The sequence below is a fragment of the Pectinophora gossypiella genome, chromosome 7, assembly GCF_024362695.1.
Source record: "Pectinophora gossypiella chromosome 7, ilPecGoss1.1, whole genome shotgun sequence".
NCBI lineage: Eukaryota > Metazoa > Arthropoda > Insecta > Lepidoptera > Gelechiidae > Pectinophora > Pectinophora gossypiella.
The window spans coordinates 12626653-12651753 of record NC_065410.1 but is presented as its reverse complement, the minus strand read 5'-3'; the positions used below and the strand labels follow the sequence as shown (position 1 = coordinate 12651753).

Below are 25101 nucleotides of genomic sequence, written 5' to 3'. Positions count from 1 at the left end.
ACCAATCCAAGATACCAAACACCTCCGAAACAAATAGCTTTTTGAATAGCTGTAGTCTTTTAATTTTAATTCTGTGGATTTCTAGCGGATGGAGCATTAGGACTTCTTGTTTAGTTTAATGATTCAGAAAAAATTGCCTTCAAAATCCGCGCATGCATGCGAATAGTGCGTTAGTTCCGTTGCTGCACAAGTTTAGACGTTATTTAAAAAAAAATCATAACATATTGTTATACAATTAAGTAATTTAGCTGCCTAATATCAGTTCTCAAACAGTTAATCCCATGCATTCATTGCCGTGAACCTTCATTTATTGCTAAATACGCGCCCAATCTATTGTCTCCACTTGCCTAATGTGAACAACTTGTAAGACAGAATATGTAATGTTTTTTAAAACATAATTTGTTCGAGATGAAATGCGTAAACGAATGAGTTGTCATTAGCTACCTCAATTATGTGCAATAGGCTAGTTTCCAACTAGTCAAATCAGTTACTTTTTACTAAACGTCAAAACACGAAATTACTATGGAATTTGTATGAAAAAGCACTCTGTGACGTCATAGAAAAACGTGACAAAATGTCGGACTTATTATTACGTTTTTCTTGATTAAAATTCATAAATAAGTTTAATAGAAAAAAGAAAATGTTTTTCGTTAGTTTTAGATGTGTCTTTATTTAGTAATCAGAATTTCATAATTTATCTTGAACCTAGTACACGACCCTATTGCAAAGAAAGAAACAATAAGGGTCTTTCCAGGCTACGTTCCCCTAAAACAATATAGATGGCGTTGTACAGATTTAACGTGATAATTACCTATTTTCTCATTACTCGGGTAAGTATACAGGGTGTTAGTGACATCGTAACGAAAACTTTGAGGGATGATTGAGACCATGATTCTGTGATGATATCAAGTGGAATTTTCCGTCGCAAAAGTATGGAACAGAAAATAACTTAAAAAAGAAACAAAAATTTTCATGATTTTCCGACTGAAAATTCCACTTGATATCAACTCAGAATCATGGTCGCAATCATCCCTCACAGTTTTCGTTACGATGTCACTTACACCCATACCTACTTGTATGGCTACAGTATGTACTTGTGCGGGGTATAAGTGACATCGTAACGAAGACTGAGGCGGATGATTCAGCTGATTATTCTAAGTTAATATCAAGTGGAATTTTTTATCGCAAAAGTATAGAATTGAAAATAATTTAAAAATACTAAAAAAAAAACATGAATTTTGCGACGGAAAATTCCACTTGATATCAACTCAGAATCACGGTCTGAATCATCCCCCTCAGTATTCGTTACGATGTCACTAACACACTTTATATAATTATTTAAAAATATAATTTAATGGCAGAGGCATATATAAAATAAATATAATTTGGATCAGATATAGTATTGAATTATGTCGCTCGCTTCTATTGCTTCTCTTTATTTTGATCAGAATAATAATGGTTGGAAGAGGTAATTGTGCTTGGATGTAATTTTTTTCGAGGCTTGAGCCACTCTTGGTGGTTATGCCAGCCTCATAGTTTAGAGCGTTTAATGATGATCAAATCATCAATTTACAAAAGAACACCATTACAGCACTGCACCATGCTGTTCAGGGATTGTTATTCATAAGAGACACAGTACTTACAGTATTTATATACAAGCCTTGCCGCTACGGACACTGGATCTGCCAAGAGGTACCCAATCTGCTTGGGTGTAATTACAAGGGTCATCATATTGTTTGCCATGCCATCTATATTGGTTTTAGGGAACGTAACTTGGCTCCCTCATTAGGCTTATTTAAAGGAATTTATTCCAGGCCACAATAAGAACTTTTTCTGAAAAGTCCTACAACAAGAAGAAGACTGGGGATGAAGATTTTATCATACGATAAGTACTTATACCGCATCAAATTGTATATCTAACGCAATGTACTAAAGGAATAGGCAGAAACCACGGAATTCCTCTTACAACGAGTTTGACATACTTATTTTATGTTTTCCATTTTTGTCAAAATTTTAATGGGCGTTGGGTTCATTATTTGTCACCACGTGTTTCCATCCTATCCATCCATCTTAGGACTTGGTATGAAAAGTGTCTGCAAGCAGTCTTCCGATTACAAGTAGGTAATCTCGTGAGCTAATGTATTTGTATATATGTTTGTTGATAGAATCATCATCTCCCTAGTATTAGGTATCCCGTTTTTCACAGGGTCCGCTTACCTAACCTGAAGATTTGACAGGTCCGGTTTTTTTTACAGATGCGACTGCCTGTCTGACCTTCCAAACCGCGAAGGGAAAACCAGCCCAATACAGGTTAGGTTACATAACTCCGAAAATGCATTTCTCGCGAATGTGGGATTCCTCACGATGTTTTCCTTCACCGTTGAGCATGTGACAATCATATATGATCCAAACATGAATTCGTAAACAAATTCGACAAACATTGGTTTAGGCCTGTGCTGGATTCAAACCTGCGACCTCAAAGTGAGAGGCAAGCGTTCTACCAACTGTACGTATTTTTGATAGGATAGGTACACAATTAGTTCAGCTCTTCGTAAAGCCTAATTGGTTGAGTTTGGTTACAATACGCAATTACTCATTTGATGTCACCATATGGCCGTAACGGGTGAGAACAATCTCATACATACTCACAACTTAGGTATTGTTAGCTAACGTAATATAGTTTCGTAACAAAAACAATAGTTACTTACAAATTACAAAATGTTGTCGTTCAGTAACTTATAAGAGTAAAAAAAGTGACTTCTCGTCTTTTCGAGTGAGACGAATTGATGCTGTAGTGGATTGCACAATATTACTCTTTTATTTGTTTCAATGGAATGGTATTTTGATTTAATTCGAAGTATTAATGGTATATTTTTATTTTTTTAGAAGTGTTCGAAACTGTACTTTTTTGAGCTGGGAGAAAACAGAAGTATCTACCTATTTGCGTTTAGCTGTTTATTTCCCCAAGCCCAAGCACGTCGTAAACAGGATATTGAGTGAATGGGTATCAAAACCAGGACTTCTAGATCGGAGAGCCGAACGCTGTAATTACTAAACCACTGGAGGTAGATAAGGAATTGCAGTGTTGATAGAGTCGGAATACAAAAAGTCTTACTTAATAAGTAATTCACAAGAAACGCGATTTATATTCAAGATAAACTTTACTCAATCTCGAGATAAATTATCTTTATAGCTTTATTTCTTTATATCTCACTACTACTGTAGACTTTTCATTTTGCCCAGTAGATCAGTAGCGTGTTATCAATTCATCAGTCGGTCATTACACTACCATGCTTTACCATAATAGCATAGATTCATGCAATATTATATAAAAGATGTGTTGCTGTTGCAGTTTCTTATCATTTCTTCTCAGCCATAACACCAAAAATGTTAAATTGACATTTCAACTAGTTTATCCATGATAATAACATTGAATGAAATGATTCTTCTTTTTATTCGGGTGGTGTAGACAGAGCACAAATTATCAAAAGACGATTTGCCATTATAGATTGTCATTATTACTGTACTACTAAGTAGTTTGCAGACTTTTCTAAACGATAAATACAAAATCCAAGCGTCAGATAGACGTGTCAGTCAAATGCCAACTCGAATGCAGTTAGCCAAAATTCTAGGCCAACGATTTCCCATAAATCATCAGTCGAAATGATGACTAATTCCAATTTCAAAGGTCAATCCCCGATCGCTCTGTCCCACTCGTTTGGTACAATAGCGCGGCCTTCGCTCCCGTCTCGCTCCGTGCGTCTTTTGTTTCTGCGCATAGCATACACCACCCAAACGTACGTCAACGACACCACAGATTAAATAATCCTAACGCTACACATCCGGCAGAGGGCGCGAGGCCAATTTTTAATTGTTTTTTATGTAATTGTCAATTGTTCTGCAACTGTGATGCGTGTGAATGAACCGCGTTACAATATTTCGAATAGTAATGAGATTGACGTAATAAGTGCGCCATTGTTGGATTTTAATCAGATTAATTATTGGTAAAGAGGGTTCGCTGATTTGGAAAGAACATTGACCCATTTTGATACACAATGCTTAAAAAGTTTACTCGTGTTTGATACATTAAAGTGAAAAAAGAGTATGGCAAAATAAACACTGTTTATAAGTTGATCTTCTTGTACTATCGTATGGGTTGTGAGATGAATTACCAACCCCATCAAACCTGGTATCAGCGTTATTATTCAGCTACCAAAGGCCCCTGACATGACTCATGTAACGACGTACTTACAGCAACAGTAAATATTAACGTGGACCTACGTCTTAAAATACTTTCTGAAGCACGGATCGTCTTGTTTTCAGACAATCGAGTGATCAGCCTGCAATGTCCCCGTCGGTATTCGCAACCGGGACCTCGAAGATTGTATGCCTAACGCTCAACTACTGTACCACGGGGACATTAGTAAGTAGATGATGTTGGTCATGACAGGCAAACTGTTTGCGGTTGACTCTAGATTTTTAGAAGCCTTTAGCAGACTCTTTCGGTTGTCTGGTTTTTCAATTCAGTTTTCTAACAGTCTGTCGACAGCGTTTGTATATTCTGTCCAAGTTTAAGAGAGAAATTAAAAAATAACCACGTTTGTGTTTAAGAAATATCACTATGTATTAGGCTTGCCTTCCCGGTCATTTTTTTTTTGACGTGACTTATTGTAGATTTGCCGCAGGTGGCATTAACTACTTGGACCGACAAATGACCGGTATTTCCCGGTCATATTGTAGAATCCGACAGAGGGTTTCTGTTCTTTTTAACATGATTAAGCAATTTTTATGTGCGATAGGCTGATGCTCTGTCACCATAAAGTTCGTCATATCCATCTTAGGCGTTCAAATCTACAGTGGCTGCTAGTTGTATTTACTGGCTCTGCCCACCCCATTATAGATTGCGGGCGTGAGTATATGTATACTTATATCTGCCTAACTACATATTTTTTCATAAATCAACTAACTGCTAGATACCGTGTACTGATGGTACCTACTTGTAAACAAGCAATATTTATTGTCTCTATAATCCAGCCGAAACCTCACCATTGCACCACATACTTACAAACCGAGACGTTCTAATGAAAACCCATTATAATGCGAACTTGCCTGATCGTATGTGCGAGCACCGTGAAGACCCAAAAGCTGGAGAAAGCCTCCACTCTTCGTTACACATGTGAATTGTAATTGATAGCAATACCAAAGGTATACCTACACCATGGGATTTCTATTGCTTCCTAGATGATCCGGCGAATTTTTTATCGCCTTTTTCCGTATTTGCTCGTTGAAACCTTCCTTGGACATCTACGAACATTTCAAGACTAAATTTAGCCAAATCGGTTCAGCCGTTTTCGAGTTTTAGCGAGACAAACGAACAGCAATTCATCGTAATCCTCCTGGCCTTATCCCACTCTAGGTGGGGTCGGCGCAACATGGTATTCCTCTTCCATTCATTTCTGTCGTCATCTCAGTACTCACACCTTTCACACACATATCCTTCTTTACACAATCCATTCACACTTTCTTGGGTCGTCCCCCACCCCTATATCCACACACATTCATACTCATAACTTTGCTCGTTATATGCCTTTCATCCCTCCTCATTATATGCTCATACCATGTATGAGGCGCTAATTTCAGACTTCCTATTATAATATATTAATTCGTAATCTTGTCCATTCTGGTGACACTACAGATCCACCTTAACATTCTCATCTCTGCAACACGTACCTACTCGTCTTTCATCCGTCTCCTTTGTCGCCCAACACTCAGAACCATATAGCACGACAGGGGGGTTAAAATGACCACATCGAAGCAATTCATCTAAGTAAGCAATATTGCAATTTGACATTTGCGCATATAAAAGTAAGTGCGCAATGCAAACAAATGCCAAACAGCAATATTGCTTTCTTAGATGAATTGCTTCGATGTGGCCATTTTAGCCCCCGTTTTATGACCGTTGAACAGCAATTCATTTTTAATTATACTATAAGATTAAGTACACCCATATCACTCACAATGTGGGTACGTAAATTATCCCAACAGGAGATAAAAGGATTAGAAGAAGAATTGCCCTAAAAAAAGAAAAAGTCTAGATTTTGCGTCAAATTGTAAAACTTATGCTACACCTTTCTTGACAATTGTTAAACGTGATAACTTGCATGCCTACATACTAAAGAAGACTCTGACAAAATTGATAACTTTTGTTTTGTGAATTTCTAATGGGTGGTAAAATGACAAAAAAGCAATCATCACAGGTGGGTATCTGTCAGTGAACAAAACATCGATCTTGCGTTGGATTCTTAAATAACATCATTGTCAAGATGATTACGTCTGCAAAACATCTGCAATGTATAGGTACCTTCTTATTTGCTGTTGTTATGGATAGTTGAGAGATAGAGTCCTTTTTTATATAAGACGAAGGACCATTAGATGGGCGATTTGATCCCGCTAACGGCCTCTGTGGACCAGTGGTTGAGCGTTGGACGCACGATCCGGGGGGCCCGGGTTCGAATCCCGGTGGGGACATATCACAAGAATCACTTTCTAATCCCTAGTTCGGTTAGGACATTACATGCTGATCACCTGATTGTCCAAAAGTAAGATGATCCGTGCTTCGGAAGGCAAGTTAAGCAGTTGGTCCCGGTTACTACTTACTGGTGTAAGTAAGTAGTCGTTTCATGAGCCATGTCAGGGGCCTTTGGCGGCTCATTAATAACCCTGACACCAGGGTTGATGAGGTTGGTATTCCACCTCACAACCCAGACGATAAGAAGATGATCTCGCTCCCGTTGCTGGCCGTATCGGCGCGGCGCACAGTGGGCTGAAAATGAAGCTTCATAGACTAAGCGGCTCTTGAAAACCAATTATCAAAGTATGAAAAGCGAATCACGTCATCGTGTAGCTTTATTTAATAGCAACATATTATGTTATTTACTATTTTTTGATCAATTATTTCATGACTTATTTGTGTGTTTTTGTTTTGTATGGGAACCAAGAGATATTTAAATTATATTTCGTTTTTTTCACACGCCGGGAAAACAGCAAGAAAAAATCACATTCATATAATGCAAAATTCAAGCTAAATTGTCACTATACTCTGGAACTTCGAAACCTCGGACCATGTCATTTCAGCGTAAAAACTTTTTTTGTACGCGCACACTCGCCACTCCTTCGTGGCTTGCACATACTTAATGCACTCCTTGAATCAGCACCAGAGTGTGATCTGTTTGTGAGTGAGTGGACGTATGTGTGTCGTGAGTGTTTGAGGATCTGCGAGATGATTAACTATGTGTGAAATATGTTCTAATATTACTCTTTGTTTAAGTATACATAGTTAAGTTAATTAATTTGTACTTATTATATTATTATGAGAGTTTCAAGGCGGATTGGCGTTTCTGCATAATGTAAATAAATAATTACCTCCTTCAAAAGGTTAAATCATATCATTATAACTGTGTATCGAAGGCTGCAAGTTATTTTCTGATCTAATGGCTTTGCCTACCCTATAAGGGATTACAGGCGTGAGTTTATGTGTGCATGTCAGCTGGAATTCAATCCATCGCTTGTAATGAAACACATGTAATACGCGTTTCACCAGGTAATCACCCCAGCTTCCGGTATGAAGTTAACTAACAAGATACATTAAAATTGTTGACATTCTAAAAACCATTTTCTAGTAATAGTAACGCTGTGGATTTTCAATTTTCTACAAACAATTATTGTGTAGACTGTATTTTACATTTGGCTGCTTTAAATCGACTCTTCTTCTTCTATCGTGCGGATTGTAAGGTGAATTAATTTTGGATTGTGATCATAAATTCTTCACTCTATCTTATATGGCAACATTATAATTTCCTGATGGTGTTACTATTTTCGTCGTTATTATTAATCATCCCACTACTCTGCCGGCACGCCGAGACTCCATTCCCACCCATCGTGGACCACTACAGTTTTCACAATTATACCACAATTTTCTAATGACGACCACAAATAATAATAATACGTAGACAAATCCGCTAATTAGGCTAGATAATTATTTAAGCCAATTATAAGTTGTTAACTAAGTTAATCTGCGTGTAAACGTTATAATTACTCGTAAAGACACGTGCGTCCTGGTTTTACTTTTTATTTTATTGTGTCGCCGAAAGAGGTTTTGAGTTTTTAAATTGTTTTAAAGACAGTTAAGTATCTTGCTTAATTGTGACAGTTAATTTGTAAATATTTTTTGCTTTGACTACTTTTTAGGACTGACGATGAGTGTCAATTTATGAAGTTGCAGTTACAGTCAGTGATATGCCCTTCCCGGGAAAGTTCCTTTTATAAAAACTCTTTAAAATATTAAAGAGTTTAATAAATAATAGTTTAAAGAGTTTAATGAAAGTCACTGGCTGGATTTATTTTTAATTGTTCTTTTTGTACTTTGATCCCAACTGTCAAAAGGCTGAGTAATAAAAAATAAAAAAAGGTCTCTTAAAAAAGTTATATATAATTTTTGCGCGGCTTTTCGGCGGGAAACGGGAACGGGACAGTTGCTTTCTTCATTGAGTAATCTAAATAATTAATACGAAGTGGTGTTTTGTGGTTAATGATCGCATTAAGTTAGTCGGAAGACATTCGCGAGTGTTATTATATTGGAGTATTCAATAAACAAAGTGTATCTGCCTATTTTCGCTTCGTGCCGGGAAGCCGCTTCATAACTCAAAAGTTTATGCGGACTTTTGAGTTAATTCGTTTGGGGTTCGGAGTAGGAGTCTACTCCGAGGGTGGGGGCTTAGGTTTCATCATCATCACCTTTCATCATTTCATTAATCATCAAGAAAAAAAATACGTCAGACATGGCTGTATGGGCATAGTTCCCTTTGCCTTACCCTTCGGGGAAAGCCAAAACAAAAAAAAAAAATTTTGCGCCTTTTTACTCGCGGGAATATTCCCAAAGTGGAAGCGGCTAGTTACTGGTCATTGGTTACAGTGTAGTTAGTATAGTTAAAAACTATTTTTTAAAACCTATTTTTTATTTTTAAAAACGATTTTATACACGTACCAAAATTACTTATGTATAATTATTTATTTGTGGGGACTTAACATTACTTTCGATTAAGTTAAGCTCTACTTATAGGTATCCACATGAACTTTTTTGTGGAAGCTTTCAATTTTGTTACTATGACACGTTCACTGTGTAACTGAAAATTAAATATCAACCCCTCACGTGTAATATTATTTTTCGATAAACACATTGGAATTTATGTACATAGACACATTGTGGCAAGAAAAAATGTGCCCCACATATGGGCCATGCACGTAAGAGTTTCAAATTTATTGCCTCATAGTTCACCACCAATTCGCACTGGGCCCGGGTGGTGGTTTAAGGCCCGATCTCCCTATCCATCTATAGGGAAGGCCCGTGCCCCAGCAGTGGGGACGTTAATGGGCTGGCGATGATGATGTGGTTCATACATAGTGAACAAAAAAAGAAATAGAAAATGTTTTTGCTTTCGTAATCCATAGTATCATCGTGAGATAAACTCACCTGCAGTATAGCGTATACGTGATAGTACGTGATAGCCGATACGAATCTCAATTCACGTCTATATGTATAGTTACGAAACTTTAACAAAAAGTTCAAATTAAACATAAAAATATTTGTATGGGAACATAATTTTTATATACAAGTCATGGATGTTTACTAATGGAGCTTTGAATTGTGTAAAATTAAATAAGTAGAGTTAGTTTATTCAATATGTATATACAGGGTGTTAGTGACATCGTAACGAATACTGAGGGGGATGATTCTGAGTTAATATCAAGTGGAATTTTCAGTCGAGCTGTATAATAAGCTGAATCGTCCCCCTCAGTATTTGTTACGATGTCACTTACACCCTGTACAAGTACATACAAGTAGACAGGATGTTAGTGTGTTAGTGACATCGTAACAAATACTGAGGGGGATGACACCCTGTATATTGTATGAAAAGTCATCGTGGTTAAGATATGGACATAATTCTTTCATGGGTTATCAGTTTGTTATTTGAAACTTGTAACTAACATCGATACTTTTATGTGAAATGGGTATATAAATTGAACGATTCTAACTTGTTAGACATTGACAATTTGACACAAGCATTTTACCAAAACGATTTTCGATGTATTATATTGACCAAATCTTATTGTGGTTTGAATTTAATACTTGTAAATTGAGCTACTTGGTTATGGTACTTACAATGTAGGTTAGTGAGCATATTCTATATCGTTATTGAATATTTGAATTGTTGGCTAATACATATTAGATTTCAATTAAGGGTATTAAATGCCGCGCCCGACTGGGCTTCGCGCCCGACTCAGGCCTGTTGTCTTAAACGTTGTATCGGGTGAGAGCCTTCAGCGCTCCCCATTTGTCCGGCCAAGTAGTTAATGCCATCTGCGGCAAATCTACAATAAGTCACGGAAAAAAAAGTATTTAATGTTGTGTTTACGATTTTTTAAGATAATAAAATTAACCTATCATGTATAGATAATGACCAACATAATAAATAAGATGTAAAAATTGTTTCTTTTTTTAATTCAAAATCCTGGCTCTAAACCGGCGTGTGTGTATGAAGCGATTGATGAATGTGGTCGAAGCAAGAAAAGTGTGTTAAAAGAATTCTATAGTCTCTGCTTACCCCGGTAGGAAATAGTCGTGAGGTTATGTATGTGTATGTATGTGTATGTATGTTTAATTTAAAATAGCAGCAACGCGCACTGGAGCGGCGCGGTATACCTACTCCATACCATGGGTTTTAAAAAGGCAACATTGGAGCAATTTATCTAAAACACCATTATTCCTAATTGACATTTTGTTGATATTGCAAATGTCAAATTGCCATAATTATATCATTTTAAGATGAATTACTTCAGTGTGGCCTTTTTAACCGACTTCAAAAAAGGAGTAGATTCTCAATTCGTCGGGATCTTTTTATTTGACTCCCTGGATGTCTTATTATCTGAATAAAGAAACTTGTACAAAACAATTCAACGCCATTTTAAGTAAGTAGAATTATAATAAACATGATAATTTTGTGAAGAGGGAGAGTCGGTTTGATTGCTTGCTCTTGATCTCAAAAACCACTGGACCAATAGTGGCAAAACTTTCACTGTTCAGCTGCGCTGTTATTTCTGGATTGCTGCTTGTTTGGGGGCCGAGAAAAAAAGGACTTTGGCAACATATTATTAACCTTAATACTTACATAGATTTACGCCTACTGCACCTATTAGGGTAGGCAGAGCGACAATACATTATAATATTATATTTTCATAAATTTATTATTTGTTATCGAATTCATGTTTGGATCATAAATGATTATAAGGGGATATAAATGACATCAGGGAAACTTTATGGTTGTCTGGAAGAAATCGCTTTAAGCAGTAAGGCCACCATTTGCCATGTACCTAGTGAAGAGTCTTTTGTAATTATTTCTTTTTATTTTGGTGCAATAAAGTATATTTGTATTTGAAAACATCGTGAGGAAACCCACATTACATAGAAATTCATTTTCGGAGGTATGTGACCTAACCTGTGTTGAGCTGGTTTTCCCTTCGCGGGTTGGAAGGTCAGACAGGCATTCGCTTCTGTAAAAAACCGAACCTGTCAAATCATCACGTTACGTAAGCGGACACTGTGAAAAACGGGATAATGCTATGGAGATGATTTTCATAATATTATATGACATAACAGAACATCACGTCTGTATCCCCAAAGGGGTCCACACCTCGCACGCTAAGCATGTTTAAGTCCCACATAACCATTAGCCAGCCTTGAGGATAAGTTTAGCTACTTTTTGACCCTCGTTATTTTTTGAGAGCTAACGGACCAAATTAATAAATTAAAAAAAATGAGGAAGGGGAGGTATATGCCCAGTAGCATTGGCCAAATGGCATATTGAACACTCTATGTATGAACTTTAAAGTAGAAGTACACTCCGGACACTTCTTAAAAACAACCTAGTTTTACACAGACACTATACATTGACATTATCGTACACACGTATCTGTGTGTGTGACGTCTGACACTATACGATTCAAGTCTAAACTGTGTTCGAGGGGGAGTGAGGTAAACCTAGCGCAGACGCTGGCGGAGAGCGGAGAGTTGCCGTTGTATACGTAGTATTATTCCTTATTCTATAGAAGGTTGATGTTCCTAACCAGTTATAACAGGACAACTCATAGGTACTTTGACATAAGTATTCTAATGATAGAATGATAAACTATACACTGACAGGTAATCGATTATGTGCGACAGGTCGTGGTTAATAGATTGGTTGTAAAAAAAACCGAAGATGATTGTTTCCTGACAACCTATAGGTAGGTAAGTTTTTTTTTATAGAGGGGGAGATGCATTATGTATATCGCTCGAACGACTGAGTCGCGTGATTCGCGATAAAACCCGCTCTGGGCTAAATTCTGTGGACGCTATGGTCTGTTTTTGCCAGTTGTTTATGTATTGTTATTATTGTACACATTACCATTATACATTTTCCCGCTCCTTAAATCTAATTACCAACTATGCTCGTTTATATGTTTAGGTTTTAGGGTTCCGAACCTCTTCCCTTAATCAGCGCTTATCGCTATCGACGCACTAGGGTCGATTAATTCTTTCAAATATTTTTTCGTCTCACACGACGGTCAAAGCCGACCTACGAATATTATTTATTCGTAGGAGTCGAGGTTCGCGTCCACTGGGCACCCTCAGGCCTGATGTCTTAAATATTGTACCGGGTGAGAGCCTTCAGCGCTGCCCATTTGTCCGGCCAAGAAGTTAGCGGCAAATCTACAATAAGTCACGTCAAAAAAAAAGTTCCGAACCTCAAAAGGGAAAACGGAACCTTTATAGGATCATCTTGTTCGTCCGTCTGTCTGTCTGCCAAGACCCTTTTTTCTCGGGAATTTTTTTCAACGACAAAAAGTTTTTGCGATTAATTAAAATAATCGCGGTATTGGCAAACATCTTTGTCGTCATCATCACAATAGTCACTCTCGGTGCCCAAGTCGGACTCACACTTGACCGGTTTTTTGTATAGGTTTTACGAGCATGAGTGTACCTGTGTATGCATCTATGAAGTATACATTACACTTCCTACGCTCATTTCCTGCCAAACTTTCATACAAATCTGTTTGTAATGGCGGACTCAGCAGCTCATAATAATACTTATAATTCGTCTCTATCATAACAAATGAAGTTTTCTCGCTACCTAATTTTTAACGAGTGGAGATTGTAGAGCAAAGGTTTAATGCGTTTCCATTGCAGTCATAGGTACGGTCACGAGCATTAATATGTATACACTTTGGTGCCATGTCACAATAACTTTTTTGACAAATTGAACTGTAAGTCTCACTAAATGTCAAATATGTTAGTGCGACAGAGTCCTAAAGTGGGTACAGTATATTGCTCATGACTGTACTTAATGATATGTTAGAAATATAGGTAACGGTAAAAAATATAGGTATATGCTTAGACATTGTATGTATACGTATTTTCTGACGTTACTTTTTAAACTGTTGTGCACTTTACTTACTCTACTTTGTTACGAATGCCAATAATTAATGTGGCTATTTGTGGTCTATTACTATGCTTTTAATCAAGTTAAAATGCAGAACACTTAATAAATCCTGAATCTGTGTTCCTTTTCTATTTGACGTGACTTATTGTAGATTTGCCGCAGATGGCGTTAACTACTTGGCCGGACAAATGGGGAGCGACGAGGGCTCTCACCCGGTACATAATTTAGGACAACAGGCCTGAGGGTGCCCAGTTAGGCGCGAACCTCGGCTCAGGGCGTCGTCTGAGAGGAAAAAAAAAACAAAAAAAAACAAACAACAAATAAATAAGTAAATAAAAATATTTGAAAAAAATTATCGACCTAGTGAGTATAGATTACTACTCACATACTAAGTACCACATTACTAATTTAAGAGCCATGCTCTTGTCCGTGTAGCATTCTCCATTCTTGTATATCAGAGCCCAATTCTTTCACTTCTTATAAGACACGACGTTCACCTTCTCTTTAATCCGTTCCATGTAAGCTAGCTTGGTCTTCCTCTTCCTATCTTTCCTTGTAGCTTCCCTTCTATGATGTTTTTAATAAATTCATCGTGTCTTATTAAGTGTCCGATCATCTTGCCTCTTCTGTCCTCAATGACTATTAATATTTGCCTCTTTTCCCTTATTTTTACTAGCACTGCCTCATTAGTACCTACTCAGAATAAAATACTCTTTCCATATTTACCTTTTTTGAAAAGTAATTAACCGGGTACAGTTATCCATAACGTACGGAAAGAAAGCGTGGAGCGTTTATATTCGTAAATATAGGTAATATATTGATAATTTTGAATGTACTTAAAGGACAACTTTCACTTTAAAATAATAATTATGAGCTCATTATTTTTTGCGTTATACAATTTAAGAAAACCATTATACTAGTTATGTATTTATAGTATATATTAAATTACTAAGACTTCCGTCCTAACTACGGTAGGTGAAGTAGAATTAAGTAGTTCTAGTTTGCCAAGTGAGAGCCCTCAGCGCTCCCTATTTGTCCGGCCAAGTAGTTAACGCCATCTGCGCATATCAAAAATAAGACACGTTCAAAAAAAGTAGTTCTAGTATAGGTAGGATAATCATAATGATACTGCCTATTTTCAAGAAAACACTGTGATTGGGTTACTTTATCGAATATTTATAATTTTATGTTGCTGCTATGCTGTTCTGGGAGCAAATAAAAAACATAGAACACGTTCAGCTGCTTGTTTTCCCGGGCATGTCGTAAAAACCGATAGAGGGATTGCGTCCTCTAACATGATGGACTAATGTTATGGGCGATAGGCTGATCCCTTATCACCATAAGGTTCATCATATCCATCTTAGGACTTCGTATCGACAGTGGCTGCAAGTTGTCTTTGATTACTTGTGGCTCTGCTCACCCCATTTGGGATTACGGGCGTGAGTTTATGTATGTATGTATAATTTTATGTTCCATCGTAATTCTTTCCACAACCAACGTCTCCACGCTATGACGTAAGTCACAAGACGCATCTACTTGTTTCTAAGTTTCTATTCTATCTATCTATCGTACCGCGTCAGTCAATGGAACCGTATAAACAGATGTCGGATGAAGTCAAAAGCAGGTGAACAGCTTTTTATGCGAAAGTATCTGGGTCCACCATTAATGTAATTATAGGGCAGATCCTACCTTCTACTTACTACGAGTATGAGAACAGTCGGTACTTCGTATCTGAATCACTATCTTTTTGTTTCAAACACGCGCGAAAGTTATTCGGAACAGAAAACAAAAGTCGAGCGCGTAATTTTTTATTTAAATGGTTGTTGACGTGTACTGATTTCCTACTGAGATTATAATCAGTTTATTATAAAATTTATGATTAAATGTTATGGTTTATTTTTGCTTCCATCTATAAGGAAGGAGTATAATATTTATCAGTCGAAAAACTTAAGTATTTTTAACGCTTTTATTTTACTTCAATCTTTCAGTATACTTATACATATACTTGAGTATTATATTATATACTTAAGTTAAGTATACTTTTTATTATTATCTCTAATGTTTTTTTGTATCTATTAATATGTTTAGTAAATATGGGATTAGAAGATACATCTCTAAATACTCATCTATATTTATTTTATCGTATCATACTAAGCCACGGTTTTTTTGTCACAACCTACAATGTCATTATCCCTATCAGACAAACGGGAAGCATAAAGTGCTCTGTACTAGCCACGATGTGCGATATTCGACTTATGACGCATTCTCCATTGCAACTCTTCCCGGCCATTAACCCATATTCTGCGCGGGCGCAGGTGAGCGGCGCGCGCACCGTGGCGAGCGCTCGACCGTGCCTCCCCAGGGAATGTTCCCGCCGTATCCGGTATCTGGTGGATACGAAGCCCGATACGCACGTCTATGCTACCTTGGATAGATTACTAGTATTACAAGTTAGTGATAGTCTTTTCTTTGTCAAAAAAATACGGTTAAAACCTCTGATCGGAGTCCTGAAATAAAAATAATATAGTATGATAAGGATACCAGCCACATGTCATAGTTACAGTTGTCAGTTGTAGCTTCTAGACCTTTATTTTGTCACATTACACTCTTTCCTACCCAGTGATAAGGTAGAGCAGCAAAGTGCAAAATGCAACAGTGTGTAGTACGTACATTGTAAACTGTTGACACATTCACAATGATCTTACTAAGATGTTTCAAGCTACCATACTGAGTATATACCATGGGCATTGTGTCCATTCCCTGCACTTGCAACTGTCAAGGTTGTCTCTACTTGTTTGTGTAAGTTTTTTGTGTACTCTCACGCTAAGTTGAGCCTTTCTTTGCTCCATGTTTTTAGGTAAGTTGGCGAATTTCGACCGTGAAAAAACATTTATAAACATGCTGAGGTTATAATTTTAATTTATTTCTTAAAAGAGTTATTCTATAGTGTCCATGAGAAGTCCATTTGCTTCGATCCTGACATCTCTTGCTTCCTCCACATTCATCAATCGTTTTATACACGCACGCCGGTTCAGAGTAGATCGTACTGAACCTTTTCTAAGGACATCTCCAATTTGGTCAATGTACGTCCTTCTAGGTCTTTTTCGGCCAGCACTATCACCAACCTTCGCTTTATATACTGCTTTCGTAAACCTATTCCCCTTCATTCGCTCTATGTGACCAAACCACGTTAACTTTCCCGTCTTAATCTTAGTCACTATATATCGTCCTTTACACCACATCTTTCTTTTAACACACTGTTTCTCTCTCTATCAGTCAATTATCCTCTAAATTGAAAATATAATGTGGTCAACTCAAAGTCGAAGTATTCTTTCTTTACCGTTCCATCCTCTATACACCAGCCAGCGTGCAACACCATCTTCGTGCGACAATAACTCACGACGGATTGCCGCGGATGGCATTTGCTATGACTGCGGACAAAAAGTGGTTCGTTGAGGGTTTTACCCGGTAATACTTATGTTTATGGTAAACTGCACATAATGAATACCGAAGTGGATACAAACTTCGATTCATTAAGGCGTCGTTTTAAACTTTTCACGGAGTTTATTGATGGTATTTGTTTTTCTCGAAAGAAATTACGGAAAAGCTGTTTTTAAAAAAATATGTTTTGATATGACGTAGGTACATAAACTCAGTAATCTTTATAGGGGTCGGTAGAGCAGAGCTACAAGTTATCAAAACACAACTCACCCTTGTTACTCGAGTTCAAATATTAAGTATCTATAGATAATTATGATAACAGTAGGTATTAGTGGCATGTCAGTCCATCAGCATAACAGCGAGATGCCTATATAATGCGTCCGAGTTCAGAGTTCATTCATTTTAAAATTAGCAGTTGTCAATCTCCCGTTACTTTCCTTTTAGGTATAACTTGAAATAAAATTAGATGGGGTATACTGGAATCAGCACCATAGAATGCCTATTTTTATTACAAATTCTCATTATCAACCATAAACAGTATTAAAATAAATAGCGCGTAACTTCACTTTGCAATTACTATTGATCTAAAATTTTGAGTATTATGATATGACGCAACAGTTAGCAAATTGGTTCTAAAAACCAGTGAGCTGTCACTTTGACAGCTTACTTCATTTGTTTCGATCTTTTTTGTTTTTTATTTCCTATTTTAGTCTGCGCCTCTACGGTCACTGGTTCAAAAACTGTGGCACTTTTTAGTCGATCACTTATTGACATTTGGTTACGATTCTTTATTATTACGTATTACTTTCACCATTTCGTTAATAAGAAGATAACCTGTCTTTAGATTGTTTATTTGGCTATTGGGACGAGCGATTTTTATGCACGTAGATAATCTGACTACTATTTTTCTTTATTAGGGTTCCGTGCCCAAAGGGCAAAAACGGGACTCTATTACTAAAAGTTCTCTGTCTATCACCAGGATGTATCTCAAGAACTGTCTAGCTATCGCAGACAGTTAAAATTTTCGTAAATTATGTGTTTCTTTTGCCACTATAACAACAAATCCTAAAAACAAAAAAAAAAAACAATGTTTAAGGGCCACCCATACTTTTTTTTTGCCCTTTTTTGCTGGAAATCAATAATGTCAACAGCTAAGCAATATGTTTGTGTACCTACTGTTGTTTACGTAGTCAATGGTAAGGGACCCCTCGTGTGCGAGTACGACTCGCACTTGGCCGGTTGTCTGTAAGTAAGTGTCTTTCGAAAACACTTTTACTATCTGTTAGAATGTCTATCTGGTTTTTCTTAGATGCGACCGTCGGCTTACTTAGAAAAAGTTTGGATTCTAAATTTAACTTCATCATCACATCATCACCAGCCCATTAACGTCCCCACTGCTGGGGCACGGGCCTTCCCTATGGATGGATAGGGAGATCGGGCCTTAAACCACCACGCGGGCCCAGGGCGGATTGGTGGTTATTAACGACTGCTAATGCAGCCGGGACCAACGGCTTAACGTGCCTTCCGAAGCACGAAGGAGGTCGAGATGAAAACTTTTTTTTTTGTGGTCACCCATCCTATGACCGGCCTTTGCGAAAGTTGCTTAACTTCAACAATCGCAGACCGAGCGCGTTAACCGCTGCGCCACCGAGCTCCTCAAATTTAACTTACTCCACTTTTTATTCCATTTCACTGATAATGGAATATAACAGCTACAGCATAATACTTTGCACGTTTAGTAGGAAAATAACATAATATAAGTAATTCTTTGAAATTACTGACTTTTTCTGATAAACTTCTGAAAAAAGCATCTATAGAAATCGTGGCCGACCCAAGATACTAAGTTGTCATATTATTGTGTCTATACCTTAGATTTTTTGGTCTTCTCTCATGGGTAGTGAGGTCAATGATCGAGCGTATCAATCCTTGGCTCCTAGGCTCTTGACACGGGTGAAGGTCAATCTACACAGTAGTCAATCCGTACGAATTACCTATCGTTCTATCTATCGAGAGATTCGGACGAGTCAACCACATAACACCAGTGTGTCAACTGGCACATGTGGCTGTTTTCATGTGTGCGAGTTACCACCTAACCCCATGTAACGACGACTGCATAGCCAGGACCGACTGCTTTTTTTTACCTTTGATGGGTTTGCTTTGACCCCAGACGCCTAAGATGGACGCCACAGTAACAAATATAAATACAAGTTCGCAAGGTCCTAACCAAACTAGGGATCACGAAGTGATGTTTGTCATGTCTCCATCGGGAATCGAACACGGGACCTTCAAGTCGAGAAATACTCTAACCACTAGACCACGTAGGCCGTTAGATCTCTTGTTGACATGGTGACAGTAGACTAGATTAACGTCATTACATAAACATACATACATAAACTCACGCCCGTAATCCCTAATGGGGTGGGCAGAGCCACAAGTAATCAAAGACGACTTGCAGCCACTGTTGATACGATGTCGTAAGCTGGATATGATGAACCTTATGGTGATAAGGGATCAGCCTATCGCCCATAACATTAAAAAAGTCCTTTAGTCATTAATATCATACCGACTGGAATACCGTGTTCTCTGCCTACACCTAAGGGAAAATGGCATGATCTTATGTAAGCTCGTTTGTACGTATATGAATGAAATTACTGCTTTTAAAATCTAACAAAGTCCCGTAATTAAAAAGGTAAAGAATGGTTATTGTTTAAGCGCTATCAGATCAACCTACGTATTTCATATACAGGATGTTAGTGACATCGTACCGAATACTTAGGGGGATGATTCAGCGCACGAGTTAATATTAAGTGGACGTCGCTAAATTCATGTTTATTTTCAATTCAAATTATTTATTTCAGATTAATATCCATAATTATTACATTCGATTAAATAAATTATAATTAAATTAAATTATATAAAATCAAATAAAATTAAAAATATCAATGTCCTAATAAATAAAATAAAAATGAAATAAAATACATTATACTCATACACAACAACACACATTATACATTATTATTTTTTATTTTGTGTTTTTTAAATCCTTTTGCGCTGGTCATAATTATCTTAACAAAAACTTTTGGTGATGTTTCAGACCATAATTTTGAGTTGATATCAAGTGGAATTTCATGTTGAAAAATTTATGAAATTTTATTTGGAGTGATGTCCGTTTTATACAAAGGTCCAATAAAGTTTGAATTTTAATTTATTTAATCTAATGTAACGTACTTATAATTATGGATATTAATCTGAAATAAATAATTTGAAAGTGAAATTTTATGTGTTTAAGTACATTATTTTTAGTCCCATGTTTTTGCGATGGAAAATTGTACTTCATATCAACTCAAAATTATGCTCTGAATCATCCCTCAAATGTTCTCTACGTCACTAACACCCTGTATACTCACTCAACATTATCTTGCGTTCCACGTTGCTATTGCTATTGTTTATATGAAAAACTAAGTGGTTGACACCATTACGGAGTTTCTAATATGATTCGATATCATCTTCGACATGGTATTGTCCTCACGTGTTGTGTTTCCCACGATTTCCATCGGCGCCGGCGCAAGAACTGTGATCTTGACAATGGAATCGATATTGTCAATCTATATATTTGTGAAAGTTTTGTTTATGTGTTTTTGTAGTGTTTGGGGACTTAATAATAAAAATAATAGTAACACTTGCTGAATATTATTTAATTATGTAATTAAATAAGCAGTTTACCATTTATTCATAGTTTTCATAAACATAATCCTACCTATGCCTAATTTAAATTTAGTTAATAAACTTTTTGGCTTCTCCTTTACGTAGGGAATAACTGCGCGAATTGGGACTTCAGTGAAAAAAATGATTGAATGTGGTTTTTAGGTAAAAAAGTAACATCAAAAATATACACTTTTATGTATAAATATACTCTATTATAATATTATCATTATTCATTATAGACGGCGATGCGGCTCACCACTTATGACGTTGGTCTAACAGAAAGTTCGGTGAGGTGTGGGTACTTAGTTCATCTTGCGATAACTACCCCATTTGGGACATAGTTTTGAGCATATTGTACAACTACGTCCGATTTGCGTGATATATTTGTTTAATCACTGTTCTAAATAGTAAGGTAAAAATTGGAATATGAGAGTTGTAAGAAAATGGTCTTATTTTCTAAGTTAAACAAAGACAGGAAATGTTTACCGGCAAGTCATGAATCGATAGTTTTTAACACTGACAGTGAAATCGTGGTGTTTGATCAAATAGTCCGTCCTACTTCAGAATAAGTACTTATTTGACAATTTTCTTGAAGAAAGCACGCTTGAATTTGCCATGTTACCTAGTAAAGAGTCTTTTGTAAATATTTCCTTTTATTTTGGTGTAATAGAGTATATTCAAAGTATTTGTAAAGTGTATTCAATCAATCACATATCGAAGTCTATGGACCCGTAAGAACTACGTCGCACATACTACAGATAATGATATTATAAAGATATGTATAGCCGTGGACAGAATATATCTATTATGAATTGTATTAAGGACATTAAATGTTAATAAACGTCACACTTCTGGGCACAGGCTTCCTCTCAATCAACCGGAGGTGGTATGGACCATACTCCACCACGCAGCTCTAATGCAAGGTTGGTAGAGGTGTTTTTACTGCTAATAGCCGGGACCAACGGCTTAAAGTGCCCTCCGAAGTACGGTTTCACCTTACTTTTTCGGACAATTAGGTGATTCAAGCCCGAAAAGTCCTTACCAAACAAAGGACAGTCCCACAAAGTGATTTCCACAATGTCCCTATCGGTAGTCGACCCGGACCTCCAGATCGTGAGCCTAACGCTCTAACCACTAGACCACGGAGGCTATTGAAAAATGATTATACGTAAATAATAATTCATTGATGAAAATAAAAATGATTAACCATGTATTTCTCATTGAAAGTTGAAGCGTGAAAAGTGCATTTCAGATAATTGAATAATTAACTCTACCGGCTCAGACATAAGCATACCATTAAAATGATAGGCATCTATGTAAAATATATTTATCACGGATTATGTTTTACAATAAGATTATGGGAGCGTTTTCCGAGATTACCGATAGTGATTACAACTGAGTCGGATTCATAAAAATGAAAGTGCTATAGATGACCTGTTGAACCGAGTACAATGAACACAATTTTCTCCTCATCATCATACTTACTTCAAACGATTCTAATGAATTGTGAGAATATTCTACCTGGTATTCTGCAAAGTACGATAACAACATATTCAATAGTTTGTTGTAGTAGGTACCTATACGTGTAAGTACCTTTATTTATGCCTAAATAACGAAGTTTTTTTGACGTGACTTATTGTAGATTTGCCGCAGATGGTATTAACCACTTGGCTGGACAAATGGCGATACAAAAGTTAAGACAACAGGCCTGACAACAGGGTGCCCAGTTGACCGCGAACCTCGACTCAGGGCGTCGTCTGAAAGAAAGAATATTTGAAATAATTAATCGACTCTAGTGGATCGATGGCGATAAGCGCTGAATGAGGGAAATCGTTAAATCACGCCGGCGGGGTCGGTATCGGGGTTCTGAAGTGTTTGACGCGACACGACCTGATTGGCTGCCTCTGTGGAAAGAACATCACGATTTGTGTCCATGACGATACATAGATCGAAATAATTTCGCATGGACAGGAGGAGGACCAGGTGGTATAATGGTTAACACGCTCTGACAAGAGCTGCGGGTTCAAGTCCCGTCCGAGTCGGATTTTTTTTCGATTTAAATTTTCTCTTTGTCCATTTCAGATTATAGACGTGAACGTAACAATAAATTATGTAAGACATAATGTAGTTCTGTTCATCTCATAGCGTACCACTTAAAAACCATCATGAAGTGGTAACTTTTTACTGTTTCTTTGCTCATGCATAACTTAATAACCCGGCAGTGAGCCATTATGAATCTTTATTTCCATCTTGCTCCTACATAACAGAGTTGGGCTGCCGAACCATATTTCGTAAATAATTATTTTTTTATGGCGAATTTAAGCTGAATGGCAAGGTAACCGTGACAATTACGGCCACTTTTTGCAGCTTAATGAAATTAAACTCATGTAAGTACCTGCGACCCTTGTTTAAATAGAAAGTGTTTGTGGTACAGGTAAGTAAGTCCGTAACTCTACTGTGTCAACCATGAGTTGATGGAGTACCACTCAGACCAGCGGCAATTATTATTATATAATTAATATTGCAATTTGACATTTGCGCAATTGCTTCGATGTGACCATTTTAACCCCTCAGTACTCTCATATGGATAAGATATATATTCAAGTAGGAACGAATAGATGCGTCCTTGCCTACTTACTGGGACGCTTCGGTAAACTGTAAAATTTACGAAATAATGCATTTTTTATTTGATTGTATTTTTATTTCATTTAAGGAGGTACGTAGGTCAGTACTAAGTTTCGTTTTCTTAACTGACTCAACTGATATTCGAATCCGGGACTTAATAAAGATGGATAGGAGATGTTTTACAATACAATAGCACACAGCTGCACAGTAACAACACTAGGTATGTTATAGTCTTCAAAACTATCGCAAATTCATTCCGCTATCGACAATTTTGTCGGACATCAATGTAAAATGGCTGACCCATAAATGGCATCTGTCACGATCTACTAACTCCAATAATTTGGCCATATTGGGCTGATCTCTACCACGGGTCGTTATTGTAGATATTGTACGCGTTGTGAAAAGCTGCAAGTGATTTTTTTAATTCGCTACGCCTTTTAAGGTTTATTTATTAAGGTAGTAATGTTGATACGCTTTTATGAATAACGGTGCCAATTTCACATTTTTTTTATGGTAATAGTAAGTAGTCTTTTAAACCTTAAGAAATGTGTATACGTAATTCATTATAAATAACGATATGGTACTCTGAACCTGAGCCTCCCGTTTGTTGAAGGAACACAAGAAGGAAGGAAGTTATGCACAATACCAGTACTTCATCATCATCTCCCTAGGATTATCCCGTTACTCACAGGGTCCGCTTACCTAACCTGAAGATTTGACAAGAGGATTTGATTTGTCAATAGTAGTAGCAATAGTTGGTCAGGTTCAAATAGCCTTATGTGGGGTATTTTATGTTATAATTATAAATTGCATTAAGTTGGTCGTAAATATATATCTTTTTATCTACGACTACGTAAGATTTTAATTAAATAACATTAGCAGAGGGTAGATGATGCATTCGTGCTCCTGGTCACTGAAATAGGTAAACTTAGACAATAAAAAAACAAAAATTACTTACCTTCCCAAATCCAAACTGGGCACACATTTACATTTAAAATATTCAAAATTTAAAAACTGTCTTCGTTCGATATTTAAAAGTTTAATTTAAAAGTCATTCACTACACTTCCGCTTTTCCGCGCGTTGGACGTTGGTGCAGTGGCGCGCGTTTCGCTTTCAACGTACAGGTGCGCGTCGCTTCGCGGGTCACGGACGACTCGCAACCGCTCTCGGCTGTTTTACCCTACTCCCTGTGCCATGTGGTCCGTCACCGCGCTACCCTTTGGAAAAATATTTTCTTTTTTAATGCGTCAGTGATTGACAATATTTGTAAATAGTGATATTGGGTTTGTGTTTTGTTTATCAACGTTTTATTTGATAATAGATTTGTTAGCTACCTATGTCTAAGTATAACCGACGCAATTGTTATTGGGGTAGACTGTGGTGTGTACCTACTATTAGTGAAGAGTATAATTTATCTTAACTGTTTTGTTCGTTTAATTAAAAGAGAAGATTGATGTCTTTAATTCCCTGGACGTATTCCACTAATGAAGACCTCAATCAATCAATCAATAATACTTTATTGCACAAGAACATATATAAAGGACATAAACATACGAATAAAACATAAGCACAATAGGCGGCCTTATTGCTAAACAGCAATTTCTGCCAGGCCCTCGTAAAATACATTTTTTAGTTTTAAGTAAACGTTTCTCTTATTTTGTGCAATAAAGTTATTATTATTAATTAAATAATTATTTCATCATCATCAGCTCATTAACGTCCCCACTGCTGGGGCCTTCCCTATGGATGGATAGGGAGATCGGGCCTTAAACCATCACGCGGGCCCAGTCAATA

General features: G+C 37.0%; 1 protein-coding gene across 1 annotated transcript in view; it reads right to left on the bottom strand.

Moving 5' to 3' along the window:
• Positions 1 to 24356, bottom strand: part of LOC126368359 (cadherin-23) — a 56554-nt gene extending 32198 nt beyond the window's left edge. The window contains exon 1 of the mRNA XM_050012278.1: positions 24265 to 24356. The gene's annotated coding sequence lies outside the window, so the exon portion shown is untranslated. The remainder of the gene's footprint in view (positions 1 to 24264) is intronic.
• Positions 24357 to 25101: the final 745 nt, after the last annotated feature.